Raw genomic sequence first — 7,563 nt, 5'->3', positions numbered from 1 at the left:
AACAAAAGTCTGCAACACCAATACACATGCCAATGGTGAAAGGAAGATTGGTACATGTCATGATACAGAGTGAAAGGATTGTTTTTTTTTTCTTTTAAAAATAAGCATTTGTTGGCAGGTCTAAGCACTATGCATGGCCTAAACTAAATTATTGCATTATATTTATTATATATGACAGCTATATTCAATCATAATTATAATTAGTCAATTATAATCGTGATCATTGCATCCAAAATAAAAGTTTGTATTTACATAATAAATGTGTTTGTAATCTCACTGTGTATAATTATTTATATGTGTGTGTGTGTGTGTGTGTGTGTGTGTGTGTGTATATATATATATATATATATATATATATATATATATATATATATATATATATATATACACACACACACACATACACACATAAAAGATTTTGCAAACGTAAGTTACAAATACCCTGGGGACTAAGCCCCCACTGTCTTCCAATCCTAGTGACGTCCCTGTTTTAAACAATGTTGTGGTAAGGGACAGCATGTTGGGACAGTTGCAACAACTGACAGCTTTGATAAAACATGGTATATTAGCTTGACACAATATCATTGATGCATGCTAGCTATTCAAAAACACTGATTAAAATGTTATGTTTTTACAATGCTTCACATTGATCTGCAAGCTGCAGTACATGATGACAGCATGAGGTTGTTGATATAGTGGCTTTTAAACTTCTGACAGGGTCACACCTCCAGGGGGTCAGTGAGCCAATAACTTAAACTTTTGGAGGAAAAGTTTACGATTCTGTCTTCTAGCAGGGTGTTTTGCATATTTGATATGACATATTAGATTGTGGCATTAAATGATGATAAAAAGCAGTTCTTTTTTCAGTACCACCTTAGCTGAGGTTCAAAGCAAGCCATACTGTTACCAAAATGTGATGCATAAACCCTGCTGATCACTGATTGGCCAGAGAAAATCATCACTTCCTGCATCACTGAACTTGCGACACGAGACACTAGAACTGCAGAACTGCAGAGTCAGCGAGGATCGAACACACCTTTTTTTGAACGAATGCAGCCATTTTGAACGAGCACACTGTATTTTGTTTGGCTGCCATCAGCCTCTTTTGAAACAAACTCCTTCATCCTTAGAATAAAGAAAACAATTCCATATACTCCATTGTTGAGTGTTTGTTTGTGTTACCTTTACGATGATGTCATGGCAGTTGAGGTGGCGCAACTATAACGACATGTCTATAACCCTGCCCACTCTAAGTGGTGCTAAACTGCAGTGGAAAAGCAAACCAAGCTGTGTCGAGCCGTGCAGTGGAAAAGCGCCAATACACACAATTAGTGTTGAAGCAGTAACTAGTTACAGTTACTTTATTACTTTGAGTAACTAGTAGTGTAACAAATTACTATTTAGGTTTCAGTAATAATATTACATTTCCCATGCGTAAAACAGCTTGTTACTTAAGACACTTTTGATGCCTCAGCCCTACTGATTTGAAATCCAACTATCCAAAAATTGCTAAACTGTAAAAAATAAAACTGCTCATTTTCTAGTTTATGAAACCTTTTGAGTCTCATAAAATGATATTTTTTTGAAACTACATAAAAATCATTGTCAGAGCAACAAAATTACCCCAAATGTTGCCCCAACAAACACAGTTATCTGAACAAAGAATTTCAAATTGTTGAAATGTTAAGGCTTTGTGAGCGCCCAGCATACATTACAGCATGAATAAATTATGCAATTAACTGTTATAGCATTATTGTTATGCTGTTTGCTGACTTCATTTAAACTTTTTTTTTGTTATTGTTTTATCATTATTGTTAGTTATTTGTTGTACTGTGATGCAAGGAGCTCATCTTTTTAAAGTTTGTTGGTTGGTTGTTGGTTGGTTTAAAAAAATAAATATTTTTTGTTCCAGGAAGCAAAATAAATGTGTTACCTCAATGATAAAAATTGTTGTTACAGCTGCTGTGACAAGATTTTTTGTATTATGCTGCGTACACACTAAAAGCGAATAGAGCATCAAATTTGCATATACCATATGTAGTTTGCCACTATGGGAAGCCAAAAGGTTCATGTTTACGCTATAGATTAATTGTGTTTGCAGCCAAACGGCATGAAATACAGCGTTTTAAATTGTATTTGCGCCGCAAAATACGAGGGTGTGATTACAAACGTCGTATAAATCGTGCGAAAATATGTCAATGACGGCGTATTTCACAGCATTTTAGTGTGCATGAAAAATGCAGTTTTTAACAATAATCTTATTGCCATATGACGGGGTAAAAAACAGCATTTTGTTTGCACAGATCGCGCATCATTTACGGCATTTTGCTAATAGTATAATGAGCCACGCCCACTGATTCCTACAGCCAGTACATTTGAACGGTTTTCAACCAATCAATGGTAGACTAAAACAGACCAGACTAATTGAGCACTGATGTCATGTCCAAAATTACCATATGGACAGGAGGAGAAGCTCGCAGGCAATCTTTTACTGTTTATGAGGCTATCGGGGGGACATGGAGGCATGAAGTCAAGGGAGAATCCCATAAAGTCCATAAAAGCAACGGGACAAAATTATTCAACAACGTCTGCATTCCGTGGGTGATTCAGATTTGGGTGAACTATCCCTTTATGCCTCATATTAAGAAACCAAAACTAGATCCTAGTGAACTGGCAAATTATAGGCCTGTTTCAAATCTTCCAATTATGTCTAAAATGTTTGAAAAAGTTGAGTCTGCTCAATTGAGCTCCTTCCTGCAAAAAAATAAATAAATACATATATATATCTGTATGAAGAATTTCAGTCAGGTTTCAGGCCCCACCATAGCACAAAAACTGCACTTGTTTAAATTACAAATGGCCTGCTTCTTGCGTCAGATCAAGGCTGCATCTCATTGCTATTTTAACTTGATCTTAGTGCTGCGTTCGACACCATAGATCATGACACACTCCTAGATAGATTACAAAACTATACAGGTATTCAAGGGCAGGCTCTAAGATGGTTTAGATCCTACCTTTCAGATCGCTACCATTTTGTTTATTTAAATGGGGAGTCATCTCATTTATCATCAGTAAAATATGGAGTGCCACAAGGATCCATCCTAGGTCCCCTTCTATTTTCAATATACATCTTGCCTCTTGGTAATATTATTAGAAAATACAGGATTAGTTTCCACTGTTATGCTGATAATACTCAGCAATATACCTCAACGAGACCAGATGAAACTTCTAAATTATCTAAGCTAACAGAGTGTGTTAAAAATGTAAAAATGAATGACCAATAATTTTCTCTTATTGAATTCGGATAAGACAGAGATATTAATTTTTGGATCAAAAAACACTACACAGAATCTTGTAGATTACAATTTTCAACAAGACGGATGCACTGCGACTTCCTCTACAGTCAGAAAATTTGGGTGTTATATTAGAAAGCAACTTGTCTTTTGAAAACCATATTTCCCATGTTACAAAAGTTGCATTCCCATGTTGCATTCTTCCATCTTAGAAACATTGCCAAGCTACGAAACGTTAACTGTTTCTGATGCAGAAAGCTACTTCATGCATTCATGACCTCTAGACTGGACTATAGTAACGCACTTCTAGGTGGTTGTCCTGCTTCGTCAATAAACAAGCTACAGGTAGTCCAAAATGCAGCAGCTAGAGTCCTTACCAGGTCAAGAAAATATGATCATATTACCCCAATTTTACAATCTCTGCACTGGCTACCTATTAAGTTCCGTATCAGTTACAAATTATCATTACTTACCAATAAGGCCCTAAATGGTTAAGCTCCTGTGTACCTAACTAGCCTTCTACCACGCTACAACCCATCACGCACCCTAAGGTCACAAAACGCTGGACTTTTGGTAGTTCCTAGGATAGCAAAGTCCACTAAAGGAGTTAGAGCTTTCTCACATTTGGCTCCCAAACTCTGAAATAGCCTTCCTGATAATGTTCAGAGTTCAGACACACTCTCTCTGATTAAATCTAGATTAAAAACTATGTTAAATACAGCGTTCAAGGTTTTAGCGTGTTTTTTACAGTGTCTGCTTTCAGGACGGCGTATTTTACGGAGTTAATTCCTTTTTAAATGCAGTGAAAAACAGTGTTTTGTATGTAAACATGATTAATCTATAGCATAATTCTGACCCTTTAGGCTTGCCATACACTTCAACATCATTTTGAATGCATTCGCACAGCACATCTAGAGCGAAATAGGCAAAATCTGCTTCTTGTGGGAGGGGCCGTTAAGTGCTAGGCGGTTGTCTGTTTGCAAGATTGCTGATGTTGATTGAGCATTCTGGGCTTTTCCACTTTTTCCTGCACATGTCCTCTTAACAAACACATTTTCTTGTTAGTGAAAAGTAGCTGTATATTGGGGGAAAATAGTTGTAAAATACGGCAGGAAGACCATGGGTTGATAAACGTGTACGTGGAGTCGTTCCTCCATGTTGAATGAGTGACTCCTTAACAGGCGGAGGGAGGAGCAAGATGGCGGAGTGAGCAGTCGTAAAAGTTGCAGGGTCCAACAGAAAAAGTGATTTTGACATCCAAACCCATTAATTTTTAACAACAGTCACCCCTCAAGCCATTGTGAGGTAAATAACACTCTAAAAAGTCTATTGTGAGACACTTTTTGAAAAGACGCACAAAATAATACACTCGAAAAAAAATGTCTAACACTCAGGACCAAGCCAGCCTCAATGAACATGACTACAGCATGGACGGGATACGTGAGGTATGTTTTGATGAATGTGTTGAAGAAGAGATGCAGATGGCAAAACCACTGAGTGACCAGACTCCGTTACCAAGTCCAAATCCCAAAAAACTGAAGAGGTAAAACATGGAAAGCATATACAATGCTATTCACACTCTGTCACAAAGATTTGAGGAAAGACTGGATGCGTTTAAAAGAAATTTAGAAAAATTTGAACAGCGAATCCAAAATAATGAAAAAGAGGTGACAGAAAATAAAAACAACACGCAAGTTGAGGAGTTGAAGGAAAGATGCCGGGAATTTGATCAATACGGAATACGATGGAATCTCAAATTGATCGGACTACCGGAGAAGGAAAATGAGGATATAAGAGAGATGGTGATCGGTATTCTCACAAGAGTGATTCCGGTTTCAGTAGAGAAACTACAAGATAAGGTGTATACTGTCCATCATCTGGGAAAGAAAGATGATCCCGCCTTCAATATGAGACCACGACCGATCATCATGCAGTTTGGTATGAGGAAGATGAGGGACGAGATCTGGAGGTTCGAGGGAGGCCAGAGTCTGCAAGGAGCTGCATGTCCAACTCAGACAGGACTGGTCAAAAGAGGATCGTGAAGCCCGGGCAAAGCTGTATCTGACGGTACAGGAGGCAAGACGCAACGGGAAGAAAGCTTACTTTAAGGAAGGGTATGCTATTATAGACGGAAAAAGAGTGGAAAAAGAGTGGAGGTTATCACCTTGATTCAGAAAGTTTGATTAAGGGGACTGTTACTATTAATGTCAAAGTTGCAATCTATGACAGATTGTTTATTCCTGCCTTATCCTATTGTTTAAGCGCATTTATGAGCGTGTATTTTGTTTCATTTTTATGTCTATTGTTTTTTAGTTTTTGAAATGTTCGAGGTTTAAAGAATAACATTAAGCGTCAGGCCATTTTTTTATTTTGTAAGGAAGTCAAAGCCAACCTTATTTTGATACAAGGGACACATTCTAACAAGCTCGATGAAAAATTCTGGAAGCAAAAATATGGAGACAATATTTTGTATTCACAAGGAACTTCTCATTCTGCAGGTGTGATGATTTTATTTTTTAGGTTTGTAGGGAAAATGTAATAAAACTAACAGACGAAGACAAATTTTTACTAGAAAGAGATGTAACCTTAACAGAAATTGAAACCGCTTTAAAACAAATGAAAAATGGTAAATCACCGGGCATTGATGGTTTATCTATAAAATTCTTTAAGACTTTTTGGACAGATATTACAAATGTATTATTTAACGCGTATCTTGATTGCATAAAAAATGGTCAGTTATCCCCTACAATGAAAACTGGTCTGATAACCTTGTTGCCCAAACCCAATAAAGACTTATTACTATTAGATAATTGGAGACCTATAACTCTACTTTGCAATGATTATAAGTTACTAGCTTTGGTATATGCCAACAGAGTAAAAAATTGTGACGGCGGGTGAAAGGACAGTCTGGAAGCAATTGGAAGTTCACAGATTTAATGAGAAGATATAAAATGAGTACATAAACAATCAAATGACGATGAGACAGCGACACTCCGAGAAGATGGTGAAGAGGTGAGGAATCCAGCTGATGGTGGAGAGAAGGTGAGTAATCCGGATGATGACGGCGTGAGGCAGCAGGAGAGGATGGCACAGGAACTGAAGGGAATAGAGCCGAAATGTAAGTGTCCGTGGCTGAGTGAACGTGCGAAGAGTGGATGAGGTTCTGGGGAAACACAGACATCCAAACGCAAAAACCACTGAGAGCCAAACGAACCGGGGAACCACATCAAACATAGAACAATGATCTCACAAACACAAGACGTGAGACAAGCCATTATATAGTGGGTGAGTAATGAGTGGCAGCTGTTGCTGTTGCTGATGCAATTAACGGAGACGCCCACAACTAATCAGTGCAGACGCGGAACACACATAATTCAACACAAAGTGCAAACACCCCGAGATCAAGGTTTACCAACCGTGAAAGTACCCCCCCCCCCCCCCCTCTAAGAACTCCTCCTGGGGTTCCCAGAAGGGCCTACCTGCTGATTGTATTCATCAATAAGGGAGTGATCCAATATGTCCCTAGCAGGTACCCAACTCCTCTCCTCCGGACCGTAACTTTCCCTGTCCACCAGATACTGGAATCCTCGTCCCCTCCGTCTCGAGTCCATAATGCGATTAACCGAATATGTCGGTTCCCCATCTACGAACCGCGGCGGCGGGGGAACCGGAGTAGGCGGATTAATACGTGCATAAAACACGGGTTTAATTTTGGACACATGAAAGGTGGGGGGGGAGGTAGTTTGAGGCGGACTGTCACCGGACTAATGATTTTGGTGATAGTGAACGGACAGATAAATCTGGGAGCTAATGTATTAGATACGGATCGCAGAGGAATGTTACTGGTAGAAAGCCACACTTTTTGACCCACGACGTAGACGGGAGGCTTTGACCGGTGGCGATCGGCCTTGGCCTTAAGGCGGTCGCACACCGGACGAGAAGCGCCGCGTCGCGTCGCGCCACATGTAGGACAACTCAAGGTATCGCACACTGGACGCGCACATTCTATATGCGTGAGCTCAATTTCGCAGCAAGATGGGAGAGTTTTAACTTAATCTATTATTATTATTTTAAATATATGATTTTAATTTATAAAAGCTGAGTTTTTAACGTTAATTAATGAAAAGAATCTGTGTTGTTATAATAATTATTGTTTTGTTGTATCTGTTGTCTAGGCAACTGTGCAGCTGAAAACGTAACCAAACACTTTTTGTAATGTTTTATTTGAATGAAACAAGTGTGCTGTACTTTAATTTCAGTTTCAGTTTAT

The sequence above is a fragment of the Carassius gibelio genome, chromosome B22 (genome assembly GCF_023724105.1).
Source record: "Carassius gibelio isolate Cgi1373 ecotype wild population from Czech Republic chromosome B22, carGib1.2-hapl.c, whole genome shotgun sequence".
Classification (NCBI taxonomy): Eukaryota; Metazoa; Chordata; class Actinopteri; order Cypriniformes; family Cyprinidae; genus Carassius; species Carassius gibelio.
The sequence above is the reverse complement of the archived record's forward strand: the minus strand, read 5'-3'. Positions refer to the sequence as shown.